We start from the raw sequence: 12,422 nt of genomic DNA on the forward strand, positions 1-12,422 counted from the left end.
ACCTTCAAGGTGGAGATCATCAATATAATAGGGTTAATCCTTCTTATTGGATGATTCTTTAGCTTAAGGATATCTTTGGTCGACTCCTTTGCTACCTGATGTGCCCTTGTGTTGGATTCTGATGCAATCTAGGCATTAGTTTAAGCAAGCAAAATAGTTTCTTCTAGCCTTTTAACTACGAATCACTCTATAAACTAGATCAAATACATATTAGAAAAAACCTGAAGCTAAACATTCAGTTAAACTTTACATAAATAGGCATAAACTTGAAACATAATATTGAAAGTTCAATCAAGACTCAGTTATATATATATATATATATATATATACATATATATATATATATATATATAAACATGAAATGAACTTTCCTACTACCTAGGCTCTAATGCAGAGATTGAAACATTATTTTCAGAAATTTTCATTAGAATTCCCTTGCTTCCGTTGGAGCTCTCTCTCCTTGGAACATCATTTGATTCACTGGTGGGATTACGATTACTGAGAAATGCTGGTGCTGAAGGAGTGGGAAGGCTGATAAAGAGGTTGTTGAGCATAAGCACAACATTGGCCATGGTGGGTCTTTGAATTGGATCTTCTTGCACGCACAGTTACCCTATATGTATGCACCTTAATATTTGGGGAGCTTGACATTGTTCAACTAGATCATGATCAATCACTTGCAGGGCACTTCCTTGAGCCCAATGGCGCCAGACCACCTAAAGCGAGATGATAGCATGTGTAGTTAAGAACTTTACTTTATTTGAAAAAAAATGTGTATCAAATTCCTAACAATCAATCCAAGAGAGGATTAATACTTACATGAGTAACAAGTTCAATTGGATATTCGGATCCTCGGTGACCGATATTCTTCTGACTAGTTAGGATCTCCAAGACTAACACACCATAGCTATACACATCTGATTTAACTGAGAAGAGCCCATGAAGGGCATATTCCGGTGCCATATATCCACTGTCATTAACAAGAAAAACACATTGAGACTTTCACTATTATTTGAAACTTTCTATTCATTTGAAGTGGTAAATTTGGTCAACAATGTTAAATAGAGTGTTTGTTTACAATGTTCCGGCAATTCTTCTAGTGTTTCCTTGGGTTTCATCTACACCAAAAAGCTTCGCAAGACCGAAATCTGAAATTTTGGGATCCATGTTTGCATCTAACAAGATGTTATTGGCTTTTAAGTCCCGATGAATGATCTTCAATGGTGAATCTTCATGAAGATAAAGAAGTCCTCGACTAATGCCCTCAATGATCTTAAACCTTCTTGCCCAATCCAACTGCTTTCTTTTTGAATTATCTGCACCATCCATATGTAATTTTTGGTTACTAATTTTGACGATGATGGTGTGTGCAATAGAGGACCAAACTATTCATGTAATCTTATACATAACCAATCTTGGAACATATATTCGAGAATGGAATTGAACAAGTACAGTACTAAATACTGTATTAGATTAGCAAACTACTAGATAATCAATTCCATGGATTGAGGATGTTGTCATGCAAAATGAAGACCGAACTATACCAAACAAAAACTTGTCAAGACTTGTATTAGCAAGGTAATTGTAAATGAGTAGTTTCTCCTCTGAATCTAAGCAACAGCCCAATAGCCGCACAAGGTTTCTGTGTTGAAGTTTGGCAACCAGAAACACTTCATTCTTCAACTCATCTAGTCCTTGCCCTGAGCTTTTTGAAAGTTTTTTACTGCTACATGCTCTCCGTTTTCCAGTGTTCCCTGTTGTCAAGTGTCACTAGAATTAATGCTCATTTATCAAGTTTTATCAAGTGAAGAATCATCTACAGTTGTATAATACATTCCTCAAATCTTAGGATTGACCTTATAAACAGTCCCAAATCCTCCTTCTCCCAGCTTGTTTCTATTAGAGAAGTTGTCTGTAGCTATTCTAATAGCCTCCAGATCAAACAATAGAGATTCTGCACCTCTTATTTCATATTGATCTTTATTGTCTGTTCAAAAGATAATTTTCCTAGTAAAAATAAGCACGTTCATATGTTCAAATACCATATAATAATAGTTTAGTAGCCATACTGAATGTTGCTGCAAGTAGATTCCCTCTTCGTATCGTTGCTTTTTTTCTTCGACGGTAAATAAAAATGGCACAAAGGAATAACAGTGATGCAGCAATAGAGACGACAATAAAGAGCATTCTTCTCCCAGTGCTGTTTTTTCCTAAGAAAACATGAAAATAATATACAAATTTCATTGGATGTTTCAAAGAGAAATTGTAACATGGTACGAGTTATTGCAGATAATAAAGCATAATCTTATTTGATTCATCTTGCAAAAGAAAAATAACTGACTACTAAGTGCTAAAGGGTTAGTGAAAAAACAAGTTAAAGGATAAATTGGATTAATTAGTTAAAAAAAGGCAGATGTTCGATTAATTGTACTTTGTTAATCCAATTCTGTGGATAATTTAGATTACCTGCGAGCCGAACGTATAAATCCTCTCCTTCATCGACAAAAGTTCTGAGATCCAACAGATCACCACGCCAAGTTACGCATTCAGAAGTCCCTTTGATGCCCGCAAACGCCACGCAGGAGCAATCATTCAAGCACAAATTCTTGCAGTCATCGAGACTCGTGTTTCCTCGTGGTGTAGCGTTCTCAGTGTCGGGCAACTTCACGTTCGGCACCTTGGAAAACTGGTTTGACGAGCAATTCAAAGGCTTCTCCCTCTTGCACCCGTCCTCGCTTCCATTCTCCACAATCTTTACGAACCCGTCCAAGCAATTGCAGTTCTCCACAACCACGTTCCAGGTGCACACCTTGTTGCGGCCGCAGCGATTGTACTTATCGCACTCGTCCGCCGGAGTCGACCACAGAAGTTGCCACTCTCTCTTGTCACCCCTGTCAAGCAACCAACCCTGGAAGGTTCCATTGGCCCACAATGTTGACCGTATCAGCACCGGCGTCGGCCAGGCTGTGTAATTAACCGTAGCATAGCTCTCATTCTCATTGGACACAAACATGCCATTTAGTGGGTTGGCCTCCAGACTGCTGCTCGCCATCGATGGATAGCTGACCAACCGATATCCGTTCCATAGGCCGATGCGATGGTATTTGGTGGATCCCTTCAACGTGACAAAATCAGGTATAGGTAGAACACGAATCATCTGGATGCATTCTCCCGGAGAAGGATCCGTGGAGTTTTTCCATGACACTCGCCGCCATGAAGTGTTGGTCTGTTTGTCAAATCCGAGCTTCATGCCAGGGACACTCGTGCCGCTGCCATTCGGGGAGTCAAAGCTCTGCCATAGAATCCAGTCGCCGACAGTCAGCACGAGGTTTCCAGAATCTAAAAGTTGCAAGCGTGCAGAATTGAGTCCTGTGGATCTCGTTCCCGTCGACCAAACATTTCTGTCTTCCTCAAATAAGATTAGATTTCCATCGGAAGTGAGGTTGAAGGATGCCATGGATGTGTTGACAGACTTGTTCCGATTGGCGATCCATATTATAGTGCCTTCCTGCGGTGTGAAATTGCAGTACCAGATTCCTAAGTATCCCTTCGCTGGACTATTATCTAGACTGAAGAAGCCCAACTGGAAGTCTCGTGTCGATGTCAACGTCTGGCCATTCGTAAGTGAGCTGTTCTGGATCATTGTATCTTCTGCACAAGCCATAAATTTATAAATGTAATATGTTACTAAAGGTTGCTACTAATTTCACAAAGAAAAATTTACCATACGATATTGTTAGTTTCTAGAATCCCCATCCGCCATTTGTTATCCACCCTAGCCGGTGGTCTACCAACAGCTCTAAAAGTCTTAGATTCGTGTAGTAGTATTGGACTTCTAGTGTTCTAAGTTTGTCTATATTTATTTTTTTGTTTTTGTTTTACAATTCTTGGATTCAAATTAGGCACCATTGCATTTGTATTATTCTCCTAAAGTATGTCCATAATTATTTTTCATGATTTTAAACACTTATCTGCCAGAAGTGTCTGATGACTCTTTTTTGTATCGAATAAATATCATTATTCTCCTACACTACAAATGAAAGGTTAAATTGCGACTGAAATTGCGACCGTAATTAATTTCGGCCGCTATTTTAGCGATCGTAATATTTTTCGGCCGCTAATTTAGGCCGAAATTTTTTCAGTCAATACTTTAGCGACCGTAATTAATTTCGGCCGCTAATTAGAGACCATAATTAATATCGGTCGTTAAATAGCGACCGAAATTAAATTCATTCGTTAAATTAGCAGCTGAAATTAATTACGACAGCTGAAATTAGCGACTGAAATTAATTTCCGTTGCTAAATCAAGAAGTGAAAAAATTTCGTTTAAAAATAACGGACTGTGGGTGAATCAGGCCTAAAATTTAACGACTACATTTATAATTTAGTCGCTAAATAACGACCATGTTTTTAAATCAGTCGTTGTTTAGCGACCGTAAAAAAACACAGTCGTTAATTCTTCATTTGTCATTTAACTTAATAATTTTTTTATTGTATTTATAAACATGTAGTGACCGAATTTATTAAATTGGTCGTTAAAATTTCACCTCATAAACCCTCCCAAGCGATCTCTAAACCCCAAACAGTGGTCGACCCCCTCCCCTCGCACGCTATCCCTAAATCCCAAATCGTGGCCGACCCCCTCTCCTCCGACGTGATCACGATCCCTTCTATCCAAAGGAAGCGGAGATCCTTTGAGCGTGAGATCCTCTTCTGCACAGGTAATATTCTCTTCTTTCACTTCTCTTTCGCTCCTCTTCGATGATTTCGACTGCCTGCTCAAGCCGCGAGGTTGGCTGCGGTCTTGACAGGCTCAACTTGGCCGACATTTCCTTCCTTTGAAATCTTTGGCCTACCTCAACTTAGTCAGACTTTTCCTTAGGCGACGTCAACAATTTCGGCTTGCGTGGTCGGCTAAGCTTGGCCGGCCTGAGTTTGGTTAGCTTGAGCTTGGTCGGCCTAAAATTGATCGACCAGTGATTGGCCACTTTTTCTTGTCCAAAGCCATCGACGTCATGCCGTCGAACTTGACGATGGTGCTCATCACGCACACTGCGCACTTGCTGCCAATGATGCTACCCTTTAACACGTTCTTCTGCAGAAAATAATGTATTAATTAATTAATTAATATTACATGGCTTTCGATTTGGGAATTCCGTGCAAGCTAGGATTCATTTAACTTATAAAGAACCCTTACTTGGGCAGACATAATTTCAGGAATTGATGGATGGATTATATTGGATATGATATTTATAATGTGGTGATTGATTTTCAACTAATTTCTATTTGTTTTCTGTTATTTCAGGTATACTGATTTTTTCAAACTCTTATTTCCAACCCTGTGCAATCAGGTATCTTGAATTTATGTTTTTACTGATTGCTATTGATAGAATAATTTCATTATATTTTAATTATGTAATTGAGTTCATCTTATGACTATATGCGTGATAGTTTTACATGTTTAATTAATATTGTAAATTTTTGTTTTTTAGGTTATAATGTATATGAATAAGGATTGGATGTATAATAGGTTGTCAAATGGGTTTATTAATGATGAATTTTTTATCGGAGTTGAACAGTTTGTGAACTTTGCTAAACGTCATCCAGAATGTTTGGATGGAGACAAGTTAAAATGTCCATGTAACCATTGCAAATGTAGAAATACGACTTTCCGTGATGCAGATACTGTAAAAGTACATTTATGTAAAAAAGGATTTGTTCCAAATTATTATAACTGGTATTATCATGGAGAACCTTATGTGTTTGAGCCAATTGAACATTCTGGTGCTTCGTCATCTGCTCCTATTGCTCAACAACAATCATCACTTAATGACAACACAATGCAATCAATGGTTTACGATACAATGAATATGTTTGATCATAGCAATGTTGATGAAATACCAACACCTGAAGTACAACATCTATATGACATGTTAAAGGCTAGTGAAAGAGAAGTGTGGGAAGATATTCCTTCTGGTCATTCCCAACTATCAGCTACTGCAAGGTTGTTGAACATTAACGTAGAACTTCATTTCTCAGAATGATATTATGATGATATTTGCCAATTAATGTCAGAGTTGCTCATTTCTGATAATATAATGACTGATAGTTTAGAAATTGGTTAGGGGATTGGGTTTTCCTGTTAAAAAGATTGATTGTTGTATAAATAACTGCATGATATTTTGGAATGAAGACAGTGAGCTGAATGAATGCAGAATGTGTAATCACCCTCGTTATAAGCAGCGCGGTCGCATATCAGGGAAGAAGAACAAGAAGTTACCATGGAAATGTATGTACTACTTCCCGTTAATCGCTAGATTGCAACGTTTGTATGCATCTGCCGCAACAGCAAGTCACATGAGGTGGCATCATGAGCATGTACATGAAGGAGATATAATGTGTCATCCGTCTGACTCACCTGCATGGAAACATCTTGATACAGTATTTCCCTCCTTTGCAATGGAACCACGTAATGTAAGATTGAGACTTTTAGCAGATGGATTTCAGCCATTTGGTAAATCTGGACAACAATATTCATCTTGGCCAGTCATATTAACACCATATAACTTGCCGCCATGGATGTGTATGAAAGACGAATTCATGTTTCTTACAGTACTTGTTCCAGGTCCAACGAATCCGAAGGATAAAATAGATATTTTCTTACAACCTCTAATTGCTGAGCTGAATGAATTATGAAATGTAGGATCAGAGACTTATGATATTGCAAGTAAAACTAATTTTACCCTGCATGCTGCTTTATTATGGACAATTAGTGATTTTCCTGCATACTCAATGTTGTCAGGATGGAGCACTGCTGGTTGCGATATGTGAAATTTTACAAAAGTTATTGTATTGTTTACGTGTGATATTTTGTTGTAAACAGGGTAAACTTTTCTAAAACATCAATTGCATGTAATTATATTTAGGTTGTTGTTTAGTGATTTCGATAGCTGTTTACTGACCGAATTATATAATTTAGTCACTGTTTAGCGACCGAATTATAAATTTCGATCGATGGTGTCATCTCACCAGTAAAAATTAGGAGTTAAAAAATTAAATACAGGTCGTTATTTAGCGACCGACATTTAAATACCGATCGCACAATAGCTACCGAATTTTAAAAATCTGTCACTAAATAGCGACCGACATTTAAATAGCGGTCACAAATTAACTACCGATATTTAATATTCGGTCGTTATTTGGCGACCGCCATTTAAAACTCGGTCGCTATTTAGCCACTGATGTTTAAAATTCAGTAGCTAAATAGCGACCGATATTTAAATAGCGGTCGCTAAATAACGACCGAATATTAAATATCGGTAGTTAATTTGTGACCGCTATTTAAATGTCGGTCGCTATGTTTTGCGCTCACCACTCACAACTGTCAGACCGCAAATTAGTCGGTCACTATATTAACGACCGAATTTAAATGGTTGTCGCTATTTTGTGAAACGGAAAAAATACCGTTACTTAATTTGCGACCGAGGGTAATTCCGGTGGCTAATATTAGTGACTGAAAATATTCAGTCGCTAAATATAGCGACCGACATTTAGACCCAGTCGCTAAATTTAATTACGACTAAAAAATTACCGACATCGAAAATTCGGTCGCTAAAAATGATATTTTTTGTAGTGCTAGTATTTTCTTGAGTTAATCATATTTATTTTTCTTGATTTAAAGTTTCAAAACCGTTAAACATTTTTTTTTTTGTTAAAAATAACTCGAGTGCTTCTAATTTATTGGAATAACATATAGTCCATTGAAATCACATTCACTGTTGGCCATTAAATACTTTTAATGAACAATATTTCAACCGTCATTGAAGTCTTAGATTTATATCAAATGAATATCGTTGCACTCTTAATCTCTTTTGAATATATTTTATACATGCCCATTTTTTCTGATTTTAAGTTTTATAATATCATCAAACACTTTTTTTTTTAAATTTTATTCAAAAGTGTTTCAGGACACTAGAAGTCTCATATTCATGCCCAATGTGCAATATCACAATTTTAATATTCTCTTAATTTTATCCGTGCTATTTTTTCTTAATTTTTTTTATCCTATACAATTGTTAAACACTATTAGATAAAGATTTTGACAACAATTAATTGATTCTAATCTACTGAAATTATTTTTAGGCAACTGGCTAATTAACTGCGGATCTGAGTGATAACAAGTCAAACGAAGCAGCTGGTGGAGCAAAAAAGCATTTTTTTGGATGTATTTTTTAAATCTTTAATAAAATTAAATGCATAAATTATGGGAAAAAAATAAATTAATCAATCCTATGGTGCTATAATTTATATCTGGACTAAGATTTCTTTTTAAAACGTACCAGAAGATGTGGATTGGACAAGAAGGAAAAGCGTTACTGCTATTGTTTCCAGGAATAGAGAAAGAAAGAGCTGCATCTGTCCAGTGGAAACTTGAGCTCTCAATAATTTGCGCTGCTTGCACCTGCACTCTAACCTGCTGCTGTATTGCCTTTTAAAAGTCTCAATTTAACACCTTTAACAAATTTGATGGCAGAGCAGCGAGTCTAGTCGACGTTCTTGTCTGTATTAGAAAGATTCAAAGAATTGTGTGTAGGTAATTAATTTGAAGACTGCAGGATGACTGACTTTAAGTCCACAGTTTGGCAATATCGGATTAGAATATGGAGTCACTGTCGATTCCATTCATTAATAGTATATGATCTGTGATATTAAAAAATGTGTAAAGAAAAGTAGCTCTTATGTTCTAAAATAGGGAAAATACATTATTACGTCCCTATTATTTTTGAATTTTCTCATTTATATCTTTAAAATATTTTCGTTCTCATTTATATTCCTCATAAATCATTTTTGTTCCCACTTATGTCCTTGCCATTAACTGGTCCATGAATATGAGACAGAATCGGCATGTGATCTGTACATGCTTGTAAAAATCCCCTAAAAATCTCGATTCCTTGGTCATTCGACGCAAACCCTAACGCTCCTCTTCAAATCTATTTTTCCCCTTCTAGCTCTCCTCTCCAAATCGATTCTTCCCCTTTGTTAAACCCTAGCTTTCCTCTCCAAATCGATTCTTCCCCTTCGCTCCAATTCCGCTAGCGGTCGCCCGACTAATCGAAGGAGACAACCTCGTTTGGCCTCTATCTGTAAATGTTGATGAAAATTTTTCCCAGATCAATTTCGTTGCTTTAATTGACGCTTTTGGCGAACATTTATCCGTTTGGCCTCTGTCTGACAGTGATGAATTAAAGCAACGAAATTGATCTGGGAAAAATTTTCATCAACACTTACAGACAGAGGCCAAACGAGGTTGTCTCCTTCGATTCATCGGCCGACCGCTAGCGAAATTGGAGCGAAGGGGAAGAATCGATTTGGAGAGGAAAGTTGGGTTTAACGAAGGGGAAGAATCGATTTGGAGAGGAGAGCTAGGGTTTAACAAAGGGGAAGAATAGATTTGGAGAGGAGCGTTAGGGTTTGCGTCGAATGACCAAGGAATCGGGATTTTTAAGGGATTTTTACAAGCACGTGCAGGTCACGTGCCTATTCCGTCTCATATTCATGGACCAGTTAACGGCAGGGACATAAGTGGGAACGAAAATGACTTATGAGGGATATAAATGAGAATGAAAATATTTTAGGGACATATGTGGAAAACTCATAAATAATAGGGAAGTAATAATGTATTTCACCTTCTAAAATATCTAAATAAGCTACGTTATATTTTTATTTATTTTTATATAACTAAAGTTCGTTATATACATATTATATGCTATTGCTGGGGTGGAAACAAAAAGTTTCATTTCTTTTTTATATAACAGGTGGTGCTGCTAATGTTTCTAGGAACTGAAAGACTTCATCTCCGCCATCTTTTTTCCTCGCTTGCTCCTGCATTCATATTTACAGCTACCTTTTTTTCTGCGTCAACATCTTAATTTAACACCTTAATTTGTTTTGGCAGAAAAACAGTTTTAAAAATCTGATGGTCGAGCAGGAAGTCTGGTCAATGGAGTTGGCTGTGTTTGCAAGATTGAGAGAATTGCGTGTGCGTGACTAAGTGAGAGTGATGAGAATGATTGACTAATTTAATAAATCGTCAACATCGGATTATAAATATAAATTAAAATAATTTGGCGTTGACGACCCAATTCATGTAACGCTGATAATAAGACCCGAGTTGGTATGTGACAGTAATTGTCATAATGAGGTCTCAGGATCGAGCCTCGGGGTAGTGGAGAAATAAATTTTCTATCCCTGTATTATACCCTGGTTGTCACATGCCCACTCGGATGTTACGATTTACCTTCCTCGTGATGACCTTGGGTCGGGAGTTGGCTGTGTTTGCAAGATTGAGAGAATTGCGTGTGCGTGACTAAGTGAGAGTGATGAGAATGATTGACTAATTTAACAAATCGTCAACATCGGATTATAAATATAAATTAAAATAATTTGGCGTCGACGACCCAGTTCATGTAACGCTGATAATAAGACCCGAGTTGGTATGTGACAGTAGTTGTCATAATGAGGTCTTAGGATCGAGCCTCGGGGCAGCGGAGAAATAAATCCCCTATCCCTGTATTATATCCTGGCTGTCACATGCCCACTCGGATGCTGCGATTTACCTCCCTCGTGATGGCCTTGGGTCGGGTGTGGCAGGGGCGCTGGGGCGAGCGTTTTGCCTTTTTACCACAATGTAATGCCGATAATAAATTACTAGAGAAGTGTATACCAAATTGAATCGGCATTGTAAAAAATTTCAAACCGAAATTGATCTGAACCAAAATTGATAAGCTTTCACACTAAACTTGAAATGAAAATAATATATATATGTTTTTTTTATACCAAAGACTCATCAAATAATATATTAGTTTTACCATTTTTAAATATATGCGCGTATGATCTAAAATGGAAACAAAATCCAAGAAATCATTTTTTTTTCATATCTCTTTTGTTTGATTTGATTTAATTATACTTGTCTTTTCTATTCTTTTTCTGGATGATCAACCCTAGATATTATTGAATATTCTACTTTTGAAGAATGGTTAACTCTGAACCATTTTAACAATAAAACACTTATTCTTGTCTTGGATCTTGCTATGCTATATATCGCGAATCCAGGAAATTATACAAGCAAATTTTGTGAGCATTGCATAATTATTGAAAGGGATTGAAAATAATTTTGTGCCTTTTCAGTTCCATTTTTTTTCAATCTGATAATAGATATTGTTGACGTTTTTATTTCTTTAGTCAACAACATGTGAAAAAATGCTATCGACTTAAGAATTCTATTTCCACATTAGTTACGAAGAACAGGGACAAATTTGTGGAGTGATTAGAGACTTCTTTATAGAACTTGTGCAACTTTGTGAAACAAACCCAGAAGTAGATTGTGTTGGATTCAAATGCGATTTGAGAAATTTATGGCATTAAGAATCCAAATATATTAAGTGATCTAACTTGAGTTAATTTGGATTTTGACTATTCACAAGTAGAATTTTATTGATAGAGTAATCAATTTTGATTATAAAATTAATACACTTAATATTATTTTAGACTTCATACGTTAACATGGCTCCAATAAAATAATAAATTTACTTCACAATATTTATTGTATAAAATAATAAATTTTAAAATAAAATTTATAATTTTAAATACTGAAATAATAAATTCAAATCATTTAAAATATTTATTTCTTCAAAAAATAAATTGAACCGGTTAATATTTTTCCACCCGCTACTTTGCTACTTTTTCCCCGACGCACTTTACTGATCGAGCGCCTCTTTTTTCAGCCCCATCGAGGAATCCCGTCGAGGATTCTTCCCTTTGCGATCTGAAGAAGGTGGAAGCCAACTCGGTTCATTTTCCAGCCATGATTGCCATCGCTGCCCGCTCGTATTCTCCTCTATGTCCGATTTCTTCCATTGGCGTTCTTCATCTTCCTCGAGACTAGGTGGAAGCCCACTCGATTCATGCCCGTGCGCGATCTCAACCATCTGCCAAGAATGCCTACTCACTCATGGTTAGCTTCTCACAATATTTTTGGTCAAGTAGATGCGATTTCTGGCTTTGGTCTCGAATATGGTATCTTTTGCATCATTCGTACCCAATCCATCATGAAAATTCGATTTTGGATTTTTTATGATTCCATGACCTAAGCTATTTAGTGAAAAGAATGATGAACTTGCTCATGTATGGGTACCAACTGTTACTCATGTACTTAGGGCCGTTTTCATCCTTACATGACAAATTTTGGTATCTACAAATGTTTTGTTGTTAATCGAAGCTATCTGATGTGTCTTTGTGCTCGATTCTTTTACAATATAGGCATTTGGATGCTAACATTTGTCTTTTATTTTTGTCCCTTGATCCTCAATTAGTTTAAGCAAGCAAAATAGTTTCGTCTGGCCTTTTAACTACAAATCACTTCA

General features: G+C 36.6%; 1 pseudogene; it reads right to left on the minus strand.

Annotated features, from left to right (window-relative positions):
• Positions 1-265: 265 nt before the first annotated feature.
• On the minus strand, positions 266-8,497 carry LOC121975546 (annotated as a pseudogene).
• Between the last annotated feature and the right edge of the window lie 3,925 nt (positions 8,498-12,422).

This window comes from Zingiber officinale, chromosome 4B, assembly GCF_018446385.1.
Source record: "Zingiber officinale cultivar Zhangliang chromosome 4B, Zo_v1.1, whole genome shotgun sequence".
NCBI classification, from domain to species: Eukaryota; Viridiplantae; Streptophyta; class Magnoliopsida; order Zingiberales; family Zingiberaceae; genus Zingiber; species Zingiber officinale.